Genomic DNA, 15,275 nt, shown 5'->3' with positions numbered 1-15,275 from the left:
CCATTTTACACCCCGCCCGGTAAAAATTTACGTTCGCCAACCCCCCATTTGATTGGTTGTGCTGCAGCTCATGCACACACACACACACACAGCGTACAGAGTGTGGAAAAGCAGAGGACTGGTCTGCGTCAGAAGGACGGAAATGAAATTAATGGGGCGCACTTTATAAATATTAATATGCGTTTTAAAATTTAGATTTGGGGTAAAAAAAAAATCAAGTCTTTGCAAGTAAACAGGTTCAAGTCCAATTCAAGTCCCAAGTTATTGGTGTAAAAGTCCAAGTCTAAGTCTCTGAATATTTTTTCAAGTCAAGTCAAAAGTCTTAATATTAATGACTCGAGTCTGACTCGAGTCCAAGTCATGTGACTCGAGTCCCCACCTCTGGTTATTAATGTATTTCTTCTCTTCTATATATTCTTGCAAAATTAATCGGCACTGGTTTAAACCTTCTGTTCCTTTTTGACAGCCATGTAGAAAGTTGTAAAAGTTTAAAATGTAATCTTCTTATACATTTTTGTGCTTGTATGTAACGTGGCTCGCGCCACGGAGCGAGGAGACGGACACAAATGCTGAGATGAGCGAGATTTATTAAAGGACATACCGTATGCAGAGTCGTTGTAACAAGCAGGGGTCGTAACGGGAGAGCCATCAAGGTGGGACAAATACAGGGGCATAACGAACCAGGTAAAACAAAATCAAGGCAGGGTAACACAGAACAGAGAACAACGGGCGATCAGGACTAAGTACAATGACAGCGTGAACAACACAAACCGACAGCGTAGACAAAACCACGGATGACTCGACAGGGGGAATGACGGGACTTAAATACATAGAACTGAAACAAGGAACAGGTGATAACAATGACACGGGGGCGTGGTAACAAACGAGGAATCACGGAGACAACGAGCAGGGCGGGATAAACAGGCACGGGACACAGACACAAGGGAACCCGGAGTGACAGCTAGGAGAGGGGGCGTAGCAGAGGTGGGGACTCGAGTCACATGACTTGGACTCGAGTCAGACTCGAGTCATTAATATTAAGACTTTTGACTTGACTTGAAAAAATATTCAGAGACTTAGACTTGACTTGGACTTTTACTCCAATAACTTGGGACTTGAATTGGACTTGAACCTGTTTACTTGCAAAGACTTGATTTTTTTACGCCAAATCTAAATTTTAAAACGCATATTAATATTTATAAAGTGCGCCCCATTAATTTCATTTCCGTCCTTCTGACGCAGACCGGCGTTACACCAGATTCTGTGACCGTCGAGTTTTGTGACCACAGGGAGCGCTATTTCACAGTTTCTGTTCAGAGGCACAAACGCTTTACGAATGCTACGTAAACTACGCTGATGCACTTTCTTTACTCGTTTTGTTGGTGTCCACAAGCCAAAATATGACAGATGTTTATATTTACATTTATCGTCTCTTAATTACATAAATGTACTTAAACAAGATTTACCATCCCCTCACCATTCCAGCCAACAAAGAAATCATGAATGGGATGTACAGGTGAGCCTTTTTAACTGGGGTCACCAATTCTGACGGCAGCCATCAGAATATGTGACCCCACTGAATCTCCAGGTAACAATAGTAGCCTACACCGTGACCCCACAATAACAGAAAACAATGAAAAAATAACCCTAACCTTTTATTAGTCTATATTTAAACATTTTATCCAAATGTTTAGAATAACCATTCGTAATGACAGCATCTTGCTTACGATGAAGCTTGCTATTTTCGTGTAAAATGATGTAACGAAACATTCTTGTTTAAGTACATTTATGTAATTAAGAGTGTAACGATTGTGAATCAGGAGACGGACACAATTGCTGGAGAGAGGCTGATTTATTGACGGAACTAGCTCGCAGTTTCACTGCGCCAATGCGAACGGTGCGAGACCGGCGAGGCATAACGACTCACATTACTTTAACACACAACGATGAGATAATGAATACAACAACTCGTAGCGTTTTGCACTGAAGTAACAACTCGTAGCGTTTTGCACTGAAGTAACAACTCGTAGCGTTTTGCACTGAAGTAACAACTCGTAGCGTTTTGCGCTGAAGTAACAACTCGTAGCGTTTTGCACTGAAGTAACAACTCGTAGCGTTAACATACAGCAATCATACGCAGAATGGAAGCCATGAAGGCTATTTTACATAACATGTCAATACAATGAAAATTAAACAAACATCACACACACACTTTGAATATTCAAATACCCAGACACAAAATGTCGACAAAACATTAAAAACACGAGCAACCAATCCCAGAGAACACTCGACTAAAGAAACACGAAATGTGGAAAAGAATCAACAAACGAGAACTACACGCTACAATCGACGATGACACGCACTAAACTAGAAGAATACAAATCACGCTAACCAAGGAACAACTAACTGTTCCGACACATACACCGAGGAGATTAAATCAGTTAGAGACCGGGACATAAACAAACGATACCGCTGATATCCATACTTAAATGACCAAACGCCGACCATGTAGATACTCAGTTAACATGACTAGGAAAAACAGATACTTAATCAGACGCGGAGAACTCCGACCTAACAAAGAGAAGATAAAATGTAAATGATCTGTCATCTTTTGGCTGGCGGACACCAACAAAACGAGTAAAGAAACGCATCAGCGTAGCATTCGTAAAGCGCTGGTGCCTGTAAAAAAAAAAAAAAAGACTCGAAAGGACTTGAAATTCCAAGTTTCAGACTTGGGACTTGACTTGACGGTTGCTTGTCTTGACTCGAGACTTGACTTGAGTTGACTGTCTTTGCTTGAGACTTGACTCGGGACTTGAGGATAAAGACTTGGACTTACTTGAGACTTGCAAAACACTGACTTGGTCCCACCTCTGGGGCGTAGCCATACGTGACATTGTACGTTGCTTTATATAGATTATGTATATTGTCTACACTACATTTTCTTTAAACTTCTTTGATATATGGCCACATTTTGCAGGACAATATATTGTAGTTCTGACTTTGAATCACAATTGTAATTTATTTTGCCCACAGCCAGTGAGATAATAGACAACTATAAAAAAAAAAAAAGATTATATTTAGTGGTGGGCCGTTAACGGCGTTAACGGCGGTCGTTAATTTGATACTTTTATCGGGCGATATAAAATTATCGCCGTTAATCTATTCTTAAAGTTGGGTTGGGAACTGGGTCAAAATATCTAAGCAAACTATGATGACTTTCAACTTGATAGTTCAGCTCGGCTGTATTCCTAACCAAATTGCACAGTAGGGGCGAGAACGAGTTTTCAAACCTGTGAATTACAAATCGTACGTGTTTTTACATGGATGCAGCCACGAAGTCGCCAGGTTTGCTTCATGGAAAATTCATTTTTAGGAACGTTACCGGAGCGGAGCTCGGAGCGGTCGTTTTCTGCATGGTCCTAGCGCTAGATTCGTCGCTATTTAAATATTTCTTTTTAACCGTTAAAATTACAGAGGACCAAAACTGACTTTTGAAAATTACGTCCGTGAGGTTAAATGTACTAAATGTTGGCTTACATTTCAAATATCATGTTTAGCTGAATAAACATGTTATTTAATGTACAGTATATAGGCTTAAAATTCATGTTTAACTGAATAAACCGTTGAACACGAGTAGCCTACATTTTATTGAGCATGTTTTTTTTTTCTTCAAGTATCAAAGTAGAACAGCTTCCTCAAGCAGTCATTCATGCATTTTGGAAACAGGAGATGAGCCCCTGGTCTAATGCACCCTCTGTATTAAGAAACCCTATCTCAAAAACTGACTTTTAGTCATTACTTGGGTAGCACGCATATGAGCCATTTTAATATAGATTAATCTAGATTAATTTCAAGATTTCAGTGAGATTAATCTAGATTAAAAAAATTAATCTATGCCCACCCCTAATTATATTATACCACCACACTGCAAGGTGTTACTGCAGGGTGGACAACGTTTGCATGTCTTTAATTAAAAATGAACTACAAAAAACTACAATGTAATTTAAATTAATGCAAGCTTAACCAAAAGGTAATTTAAAGGTAATTTGGCAGACTATGTAAAAATGTTTGCCATGTCATGACAGAAACTGCTTTGAGGCAGGTCATACAGAACGTACACAGGACTTGGGAGTTTGTAAATGTAGAAGTACAGTCCAGTGGTACTTCAGCTTTGGTTAATCACCTATTATTACCTGTTATTACCCAGTGGTTAAACAGTGCCACAGACATCTGTCAGTTTAAGTACGGTACATGTTAGAAAATGCATTCTAGATATTACTGTGTTACTTTCAAACGTAGGCTATTTGTTGCGGTCTAGTTGTCTAGACTAGTTGTGAGCTAGTCTATAGTAAAATATTGTCAAGACCAAGATAAAGACTATATACTGTAGTGAATCTGCATCAGTGGGGAACCGTCAGGGCCCTCTACGCCCTCTCTGAGGGCCTAGAATATTCTTAAAACATAAATATATATAATTTATCCAATTTTTAAAAATCTACTTACAGTTTGACAATCGACATCTAAACAATTACAAAAATATAAGCAAATAAATTAATCAACCGTGTCTATTCAATACGTGTTGGAAGGTGAGGGGTTAAGTGGAAGCCTGTGAACCTGTGTCTCCCCCTATCAGGACTGTGATGCCCGCTGTTCGTTTACAGAGGGCCTGGCAGTTATAATTCAGCGCAATACCAGTTTCAAATGACAGTAAAATTGACCAATCATATCTTCCCTCTTAGTGGGCAGGCTTAACTGTATGATAATTTCCGCCCACTGTGACGACGCTAGCTGTCGTTAGCACCGCCGCTAGCTAGTTTCGATTTATTCCCTCGAGCGCGTTGTTTGCTTATTCCGCTTCCGATGAACACAGAGCTGTGAACCTTATTTTGTTGGAACCTTATTTTGCTTAAGAAGTTATCTAGTACAGATATTATTGCGTTTCTAAAGCTGTACAGTGGTACCTCGAGATACGAGCTGCTCTACATACGAGCGATCCAAGATACGAGCACCGAGACGAGCAAAATTTCTGTTCGACATACGAGTGCACGCTCGAGATACGAGCATGAACCACTAGGTGGCAGTACAGTACTGTATTTCAATACTGTTGTAGCGACTACTCCTCGCAGCGAATTCCCTAACAGACAGGCACTTGGCCCTTTAAGTGACACTGGGGGAGCGGCGCCTGCGCGCGCCTGGGGGAGGGGGAGAGGACAGTGCTTTTGTTTAAGTTGTGTGGTAAATAAAGTTTCCCTCCTCGGGATTTTCTGGATTACGCAGTTTCTGCCTTATTTCCCGAACCCGCTTCACTGTACTACAAACGTTTCGACAGAAACAAACCTCGTTGGACAGATTTTTTATTAAAAAAACAGATCTGAGTGAACATGCTGAAAGTTCACCCAAAAGGGCTAAAACCAACGAGTGAGTGTTTAAGCAACTTTTTAAGTTTAGGTAATGTGATGTGTGTACGTAATTTTTACAGTTTAAACATGTTCTCTGTTACGGTAATTTCTATTGTTCAGCATGTACGTACGTGTGTACCGGTGAAGTTACTGTACGTATTGTTTAATTATACATGTTGCGTGTGCCTTTATTAATAAAGAACATGTCTTTTTTTCCACATTTACGCTAGTTTTGTGACTTTTTTAAGGACCGGAACCAATTACAATACTTTACATTGTTAAATTGCTTCGAGAACCGAGCAGTTCGAGATACGAGCACGGGTCTGGAATGGATTAAACTCGTATCTCGAGGTACCACTGTACTGTCGTCTCAGTTTTTTATTTATTTATTCCAGTTAATTAGGAAAGGAAACATTTTTTCGGGGTGGGGGGTGGGGGGATGGTAGCGGGCCCAGGTTTAATGGTCACAGTTCGCTACTGATCTGCATTAATGTTCATGTTTTATTAACAGTTGAGAATGTTCCGTTGTGTTTAGAGCATGAAACAAGCATGTGATTGGGGAAAAGCATAGGGGGGCTGGGCTAGGTAGCATGGCTGTGTGTGGAGGGGTGGAGAAAAGAGAGAGAGAGAGTGGCTGTACGTTTTTGTGAGGGAGTTCAGAAGTTAGCGGAATCCCGATAGCTTTATTAGCTCGACAGCCTGTTGACAGTAATAATCTGTTTAAGTTTGCTTAATAAATCGTTGACTGCAACGCCTTTCCATCCGTCCTTCCATGCGTCTAGTGAGACGCTACATTGGTGTCAGAAGTAAACGACCGGAGTACAGTCTCCATTCGCTGTAGCTGTGTGTAGCTCGGACCAGGCTTGCTAGCATTATCAGCCAGCGAGATGACCGCACAGCGGAGCGAGAATAGCGCGCTGCGTGTTAAAGAGGAGGCGATGGACGGCGAGTATGCTAGTGCTTCCTGGCTTGGGATGAGCTCTGCGCATGCTTCAGAGCATGCCGCTCGTGTGAGACAGACAGCCAGGAGGCTAACTGCCGATGCTGGGTTCTGCTCGGTGAAGGAGGAGGACCGCGCATGCGTGAAACCTCGCGGCGACACACGACCTAAGGTAAACGTAGATGGCAACCATGGTAACCATCTCCAAGTAAAAACGGCAAAATACTCTGGTAGAGCGGACTGGGAGGCTTTTGAACCATGCCCAATTTGAACTGCTAGCAAGGGCTGCAGGCTGGTCAGAAGACATGAAAGCACTTCAGCTGGCTCTGTGCCTTACTGATGAAGCCCTAACATTGTGATGGTCAACAAGAAAAAGAGCCCAAAAATGAGGTTTTGTGTGGACTACAGACCTTTGAATAGCGTCACAAAAAAGGATTTGTACCCGCTGCCCCGCATTGACGAGTCACTGGACTTGGTGTCTGGCTCGTCCTGGTTCTCTTCTTTGGATCTACGCAGCGAGTACTGGCACGTGCCCCTAAGCCCTGATGCTAAACCAAAGACTGCTTTCTGCACTGGGAGAGGGCTATGGCAATTTCACGTGCTCAGCTTCGGCTTGTGCAATGCCCCAGCCACTTTTGAACGGCTGATGGAAAAGGTCCTGGCAGAAATGCCACGGCAAGAGTGCCTAGTATACCTAGATGACATTCTTGTCCACGGGAGCTCCTTCATGACCGCCTTGGAGTCCCTGCGGCGAACCCTACAAAAGATAACAGCAGCAGGTCTGAAGCTCCACCCAGACAAGTGCTGCTTTATGCGGAGAGAACTGGAGTTTCTGGGCCACAGGACTGGAGGAGAGGGCATAAGCACTATGGAGGAGAAGGTGCAGGTTGCGAAGGATTGGCCGACTCCCTCCAATCTGAGGGAGCTAAAAAGCTTCATTGGCCTGGCATCCTATTACAGACGGTTTGTGTGTGGCTTTTCTTGCATAGCTGCGCCCCTATTCCGCCTGCAACGTAAGGGCAGTGATTTTGTCTGGACACCAGAGTGTGAACAGGCTTTCAGCTGTTTGAAGAGGGCCTTGACAGGGGCTCCCATTCTCACCCCCCCAGACCCCAATTTGCCTTTTGTTCTAGATACAGATGCTAGCAATGTGTGGATGGGAGCAGTGCTGAGCCAGGTGGGTCAGGAGGGAGAGAAAGTGGTGGCTTATTTCAGTAAGACTTTCAATAAAGCTGAACGGCGCTATTGTGTCACACGCAGAGAGCTCCTCGCTATTGTAAGAGCAATAAGCCACTTCAGGTACTATCTCTGCGGCCTACCGTTCACTGTCTGGACTGATCACGCAGCTCTCCAGTGGTTAATGTCCTTCAAGGAGCCGGAGGGGCAGATTGCACGCTGGCTGGAAGAACTGGCACCGCATGTCTTCCAGGTGGAGTACAGAGCTGGAACTCGTCAAACCAATGCAGACGCCATGTCTAGGCGTCCCTGCGCCCCTGATGGCTGCCACTACACGAGAACGAGCTCCACTCTGAAGAGGAGCAGGACCTCACACGAGATGGAGATATGCTGCCCTGCAGAGTGACACGGGTAGTTGATTCCTCAGAGTGGAGAGCCCAACAAGAGCAAGATCCAGACTTGCAACCAGTGCTGCAGAGGGTGGAGTCAGGCCAAAAACCACAGTGGAGTGAGATTGCTGGTTGATCCCCTGCTGCTAAAGGACTGTTCGTAAAGTTTTCGGCTCTCTGGGTGAAGGATGGGGTGCTCCAGAGGGCTTGGAAAGAGCCAGCCACAGGGGAGGAGAGGTGGCAGGCAGTGGTCCCCAGGACACTTAGAGAGTCGGTGCTGAAGGTCTGTCACGGGTCGGCTGGAACAGGACACTTCGGAGTCTCAGAAACGCTCCGTCACCTCCGGCAGAGTTTCTACTGGGGCCGGCTCAGGAGGGATGTTGAGGACTTTTGCCGCCGGTGTGATCTTTGCACCGCTCACAAGGGCCCACCAGAACAGTCACGTGCCCAGCTCCAACAGCTGGCAGTAGGGGCCCCAATGGAGAGAGTTGCAGTAGACATAATGGGTCCATTTCCCCGTTCAGAAAAAGGGAACCGTTATGTCCTAGTTGCTGTGGACTATTTTACAAAATGGCCAGAGGCCTACGCCATACCAAATCAGGAGGCAGGGACTGTTGCAGACGCCCTGCTAGAGGGCATGTTTTCCAGGTTTGGTGCAGCGGAGGTCATCCACAGTGACAAAGGACGAAACTTTGAATCTGGCGTTTTCTCTGCTTTGTGTGAGCGTTTGGATATGCAAAAGACTAGGACCAGCCCGCTGCATCCTCAGAGTGATGGCCTAGTCGAACGCTTTAATAGGACGCTTGCAAAACAGCTTGCCATACTTACAGCAGAACACCAGCGGGATTGGGACATGCACCTACCTCTTGTCCTAATGGCCTACAGATCTGCTGTGCAGGATTCCACGTCATGCACACCTGCTCTCCTCATGCTGGGGCGAGAGCTGCGGACACCAGCAGAAATTGTCTTCGGCACACCCCCAGACACACCAGCAGTTCCTCCAGGACCAGAGTATGCAAGGAGGCACCAGGACCGAATGGAGTCAGCTCATGCGTTTGCTCGCGACCAGCTTCAGAAAGCGGGCATTAGACAGAAAAGGAACTACGACATTAGGGCCAGAGGAAAGGACTTTAGGTCTGGGGACCTAGTGTGGGTGTACAGTCCAAAAAGGAGGAAGGGTCGGTGCCCTAAACTGGACTGTCATTGGGTGGGGCCGTGTGAAGTTCTAGAAAAATTGGGGGAGGTGGTGTATAGGGTTCAGTTGACACCTAGGAATAGACGAGTGGCCCTCCACAGGGACAGGCTGGCCCCATACAGAGGGGATGCACGCCCCCATCCTCGCTCTGGACCCTCGTCCCCTTCCCACAGGAGTCAGAATATTACATCACCAAACTCACCCCCTGTTCAGCAGCAAGCTCAACCCCTTCAGTTCAACCCCAGTAGGCCCCAGAGACTGAGGAGGCCCCCAGATCACCTCAGGGACTTTGTCACTGATCCCTCGGGGCGAGGGACTTAATAAGGGGAGCGCAGCAGAGGTGGGACCAAGTCAGTGTTTTGCAAGTCTCAAGTAAGTCCAAGTCTTTATCCTCAAGTCCCGAGTCAAGTCTCAAGCAAAGACAGTCAAGTCAAGTCAAGTCTCGAGTCAAGACAGGCAACAGTCAAGTCAAGTCCCAAGTCTGAAACTTGGAATTTCAAGTCCTATCGAGTCTTTTTTTTTTTAACCAATGTTGCAGGTATATTTTAAATGTAAATAATAGACATGTGTTCTTTTTAAAATCTGTATTCTCCTCAAATCTGTGATGGGCAGGTGTGAGCAACTAAAAAGGAAGCGATCACGCCAAGTCTCAGGGAAAGAGGATGGTTTAATAGAAAGTGTGCAAACCAAAAACCCGTGCATGGTTCCAGATTAAGGAAATAATAACCAGCAGTCAACTGGTACAAAGACAAGACATATATAGACGAACAAACGACCCTCAGGTGAGACGGATCACGGGTCCCGCCCACCTGAGGGACGAACATCACGTGACCAAAAACAGGACCGCTGCCGCTGTAACCGGGGGTGACCAGTAGGGGGCCCCCCCACAACGTGACAAAATCTTGATAAAACATGTGCAACTGAAAACACGAAGTATAAAAAATTTTTTAATTACACCTCTTTATTGCCTAGTTAAATTTGTTAAAATTAGCTGCAAAAATATTCACTTTAAACTACAATTTTCCAGAAATAAATATTCTGTGAAAAAGTCATAAGTAAAGTAAAATATTCTGCATTGCATTTGCAAAAGACCAAACTGGCCAAAAGTCTGTATGTCATTTGTGCACGATGAGGCCGTAGAATGATGTCCCCATAGCTGAAAACTCGCTCCACTTTTGTCAATATATTTTTTTCTCGACGTAGATGTCTTCAAATACACAATCCATGCTGAGATAGAACTGGATATGATGGTGACAGAGAGAGGCTCTCTTCCCTTAGTTCAGATACAGAACCCAGGGTTGCCAGCTCTCACGCATTGAGCGTGAGACACACGCATTTGACCGTCTTCACACGCTCTCACGCCACACATCCGATTTTTCACGCCAAAAAAAAAATCTAGTTTATTTACCTCTGATCCTTATCTATGATTCAATGAGTTACTAGTTCGCTCTGGCACCAACCACTGGCGATCGATCGATCGCGATACAATACTTAATTTGTGTCCATTTTACACCCCGCCCGGTAACAATTCACGTTCGCTGACCCCCCCATTTGATTGGTTGTGCTGCAGCTCATGCACACACACACACAACGTACAGAGTGTGGAAAAGCAGAGGAACGGTCTGCGTCAGAAGGACGGAAATGAAATTAATGGGGCGCACTTTATAAATATTAATATGCGTTTTAAAATTTAGATTTGGGGTAAAAAAATCAAATCTTTGCAAGTAAACAGGTTCAAGTCCAATTCAAGTCCCAAGTTATTGGTGTAAAAGTCCAAGTCAAGTCTAAGTCTCTGAATATTTTTTCAAGTCAAGTCAAAAGTCTTAATATTAATGACTCGAGTCTGACTCAAGTCCAAGTCATGTGACTCGAGTCCCCACCTCTGGAGGGCAGTGTAGCGAATCTGCATTAATGTTCATGTTTTATTAACAGTTGAGAATGTTCCGTTGTGTTTAGAGCATGAAACAAGCATGTGATTGGGGAAAAGCATAGGGGGCTGGGCTAGGTAGCACGGCTGTGTGTGGGGGGGTGGAGAAAAGAGAGAGAGTGGGTGTACGTTTTTGTGAGGGAGTTCAGAAGTTAGCGGAATCCCGATAGCTTTATTAGCTCGACAGCCTGTTGACAGTAATAATCTGTTTAAGTTTGCTTAATAAATCGTTGACTGCAACGCCTTTCCATCCGTCCTTCCATGCGTCTAGTGAGACGCTACAATACCAATATGAAATGTATGTGGGTTCTCCAGGAGGAGGATTCCATAACGGCATTGGATACGAGCAGGCCCAGCTGGAGCACGCACACTAGCAGAGAGAGAATGATGAGGCGTACTCTCTCTGGTACGGAAAAAAACTGCAGCCACACCTTTAGCATCCACAACTTCATCTGTGTGTGTATTCAGGCGTGTGTGAGACAGAAAGAGAGAAACGATCATCTGCTTCGTTAGTACTGTTTAGTTTAGTTCCGTTACATTTGTTTAGGCCCATACAGTGCTTTTTACAACACACGGTATCAAACAGTACTCAACAGTGCTACAGTGCTTACTATTAATATAAACATTCACAGCCTCATTAAATTACTTTATAAAATTATCAAAACAACATTGTTACACCTACCTATTCTTGTTGGTCAATTTGTAATTCTTCAGAACATTAAGTTAGCTACCACAACATGGGAACAGAGCACAGTTATACGATACAAGAAATCTGTAATTTTTGTAGATTATTAATAGTTAGCAAGGTATATACAGAAGGTATCTATGGTAGGTCTATTAAAAAAATAATTTTTATAATGATACATACTGTACAACGCGCTGACTAAAACAAATTGACACCCTAAATCTTGAGAAATCAGCACGTAAATCGCTACACTATAAGAGCAAGTTAGCTTTTCGAGTTTATAAACATCATCCAACCATTAAGTAAATGGGAGTCGTTTTAGGATCCTGTTTCGGAGTCGTGTTTTCATTCGGTATCTCGCTGTCTCTCCGACTCCCTGTCGTTGCGCTTGTGCTCTGCAAGTGCCACAGTGCCAGTTTTTTTTCCAACGTCGTTTTTATTTGTCCTTTTATTTGTGCCTCGCTGTCTCTGCCTCTCCTTGCGCGTATTGCTCTGCTTCTGCCAGCGCAATGAACAAAGTTATGTTTGCAGGGTTCATACACCTAATTAAAGCACTTGTACGTCACTTTCAAGGTCCATTTCAATATTTCCCAGCACCTTAAACTTAATTAAGTTAAATATGTATACATATTCTCGAAATAATTCGCTTTTTTATCACATCGATTCAGTCAGATAGTAATTTGTTGTTAAACGAAATACAGTTACATTTTCAGTGCTTTTTTTTGCCTATTTTCAAACCTGAAACAATGCAACATTAAAATTTGGGGAACAGGGAATGTTCCTTCCCCTGTTTTTAAAGGGTGTTTCTTTATACTACCACATATCGTTTCGAAGAACACTGCAAAGAATGTCTCCACTGCCTGCATGTCAAGCGTGTGCTCCACACATCTGACCAATCACACGCAGCTTTCAGTTAATAATGTGGTGGGAAAACACTGAGAAAAAAGGTTACCTTCACTTTTTTGTGGAAACAGGCAGGCAATTGGTCAAGCTGTATTGCGTTCTATTTTGTGATCATTTGGTTATAATAAAAGTTTTATTTATAAAGCATTGTTATGCAGAATTTTTACTCATCCCAAGTGCTTAACAATGTCAATAATGAAACAAAATGTTCTAAAACTAGGTTTAAGCTATTAATTAATTAATCATGTAAAAATATATATGGGCAGCCGTTTGGGAGCAGAAAGAGCCGGCTCTAAGAAGAGCCTTTAGAACCGCATCTCAAAATAGAGCCAAAAATCCCATCACTAGTAACAATCACATTCGTTTCCAGGCTTGATTTTTACATCAGCTGAGGTAACGCAGTATGGAAAACCAGAGTAGTCATAATTAGTCATAATTAGTCTCAAACTAAATGTTAGAAAGCACAACGCGTAAAAAACCATCTCCTAGGCAACGGTAGTAATGCAGTCCGAACGGGTCGGGAAAATTGCTGTCACACACTGACAAGCAGCAGATCAACTAGTGAGTGAACCGAAGCTGACTACCACTACCCTGACAGGGCACCAAGGGGTGAGACATCTTCGGCAGAGCTTACGCGGATGAAGGCCAAACCCAAGCTGAAACCTTTCTGTCCATACTGTGACAGTCAGGACCACTACCTTAATTCCTGGGAAGAATTCAAGAAGTTGACCACCGACCGATCGAATCTTAAAGTGGCTCCTGGATGGTAAACGGTGTCGAAAATGCGGACGCAATCACCCAGAGGAACGGTGCACACTCAAGCGCCCCTGTAAAACCTGCAAGGAGACGCACCTCACTATCTTGCATGAGTCAGTCCAGGAAACCAAACGGAAGGTGTACCCAGTCAGTCTACTTCCCACAAAGGTGTACCTTGATCGGCCCAACAGGTCTCAAAGAGTAATGCTGAAGGTGGTCAAGGTCCTCCTTCATAACAGTGACCAAAAGATGGAGACTTACACAGAACTCGATGACGGGTCCGAAAGGAGTATCGTCCTTTCTCAGGTGGTGCAACAGCTCAACCTCGTCAGCCATCCAGAGACTCTACCTTTGCAGACTGTGCACCAGAGCGTTAAGCAACTTAACGGCGCATCAGTCTCCTTGGAAGTGTCATCACCACTGCGACCATACGAGAAGCACCTGATATCCCACGCCTTCACTGCTGAAGGGTTGGCTCTTGCTGAACACACTTATCCAGTCGGTGTGCTGCAGCAGAAATACAAACATCTCAGGGACCTTCCCTTATGCCCGCGTGAACCGCGTACAACCACTGCTCCTAATTGGGTCTGATATCCCCCACCTGATCACTCCGGTCCAACCAGTGCATGCAGGACCACCAGGCGGACCTGTTGCTATTTGCACTAGGCTGGGTTGGTCTCTTCAACGGCCAGTCGATACTGTTCATCTCTCACATGGGGTCCAACAATGCCTACACATCACCACAGCCTCAGCTTCCAGCGAGCTTCTCAGGAATGTGGAATGCCTTTGGCAAATAACACCTTGCCCTACAGTGAGAAAGATGTCACTCGTTCAAAGGAAGACCAAAACGCTCTTACTCTGCTCCAGACAGCCACCACTGGAGTGATAGTAGCTGATGTTCCGCGCTACGCCACTCCCCTTCTTCGCCGTACGACAGACATGGTTCTCTGGGCTCCTGCTGAAGCAGTACTTCCCAGGCTTCGCAGCATAGAGCGGAAGCTGGCTAAGAACCCTACACAAGCTAAGTCATACTGTGGTGAAATCCAGAAACTGGAGGCATCAGGCTATGTGGCAAAGGTCTCACCAGAAGAAGCCAGTCAGTCACCAGAGTTGTGGTTTATACCACAGCACATGGTCCATCACAAGCATGTCACATCAGGGGAGTGACATGCTAGAAATTGGGTAGATTTGAAAACTAGTCTATAGTCGAGCAGACCTTCAAAGTCTGTGCATTAAGCAAAGCAAATGTGGCCCACTGGCCTAATGGATAAGGCATCAGTAGAGGAATGAAAAGCATGATGTACTGTCTCACATGGTTATTGAGCAAATCAAGGACAGGTCCTTGGAAAAATGAAACAGTAGCTGAAAATGTGATCTGGCTTGAAAAGATGTGTAAATTGCTCATGGAAAAGCACTGTGATTGGTGTTTACTTTTTGGCGACCTCTAAAGAGTAGCTGCGCAGGGTGCCAGTGGTGTAGTGGTATCATGCAAGATTCCCATTCTTGTGAACCGGGTTCGATTCCCGGCTGGCGCACAGACAAGGAATGTAGAGAGTTCTTTTCCTTCTCCGAACGTCACACTCTTATGCGCTGAGCTCTTGCCAACATGGTTATGTGCAAAAGAAGCATGGCTTCAGCATATATTTGAAAACTAGTCTATATTCGAGAAGACCTTCAAAGTCTGCACTATGCAAAGCAAAAGTGGCCCAGTGGCCTAATGGATAAGGCATCAGCCTTCGGAGCTGAGGATTGTGGGTTCGAGTCCCGTCTGGGTCATACATTGGAAACTAAACAGTACATTCTCATTCTTTGGCTTGCCTGCAGACTTCCTCTGTCTTCTTTCTTTAGACCCTTTGTAAAGGTAAGTCTGCAAACAAGCTGAGTGTGAAAGCATACAACAAT

At 44.5% G+C, this 15,275-nt stretch overlaps 2 non-coding genes across 2 annotated transcripts; both read left to right on the top strand.

Annotated features, from left to right (window-relative positions):
* Positions 1-14,837: 14,837 nt before the first annotated feature.
* trnag-ccc (transfer RNA glycine (anticodon CCC)) lies at positions 14,838-14,908 on the top strand. The gene has a single exon. It is a non-coding gene; the product is annotated as a tRNA-Gly (tRNA).
* Positions 14,909-15,076: 168 nt separating this feature from the next.
* trnar-ucg (transfer RNA arginine (anticodon UCG)) lies at positions 15,077-15,149 on the top strand. Its single transcript has one exon. It is a non-coding gene; the product is annotated as a tRNA-Arg (tRNA).
* Positions 15,150-15,275: the final 126 nt, after the last annotated feature.

Source organism: Brachyhypopomus gauderio, chromosome 7, assembly GCF_052324685.1.
Source record: "Brachyhypopomus gauderio isolate BG-103 chromosome 7, BGAUD_0.2, whole genome shotgun sequence".
NCBI lineage: Eukaryota > Metazoa > Chordata > Actinopteri > Gymnotiformes > Hypopomidae > Brachyhypopomus > Brachyhypopomus gauderio.
Note: the sequence above shows the minus strand (reverse complement) of the source record. Positions and strands in the feature narration are given on the sequence as shown.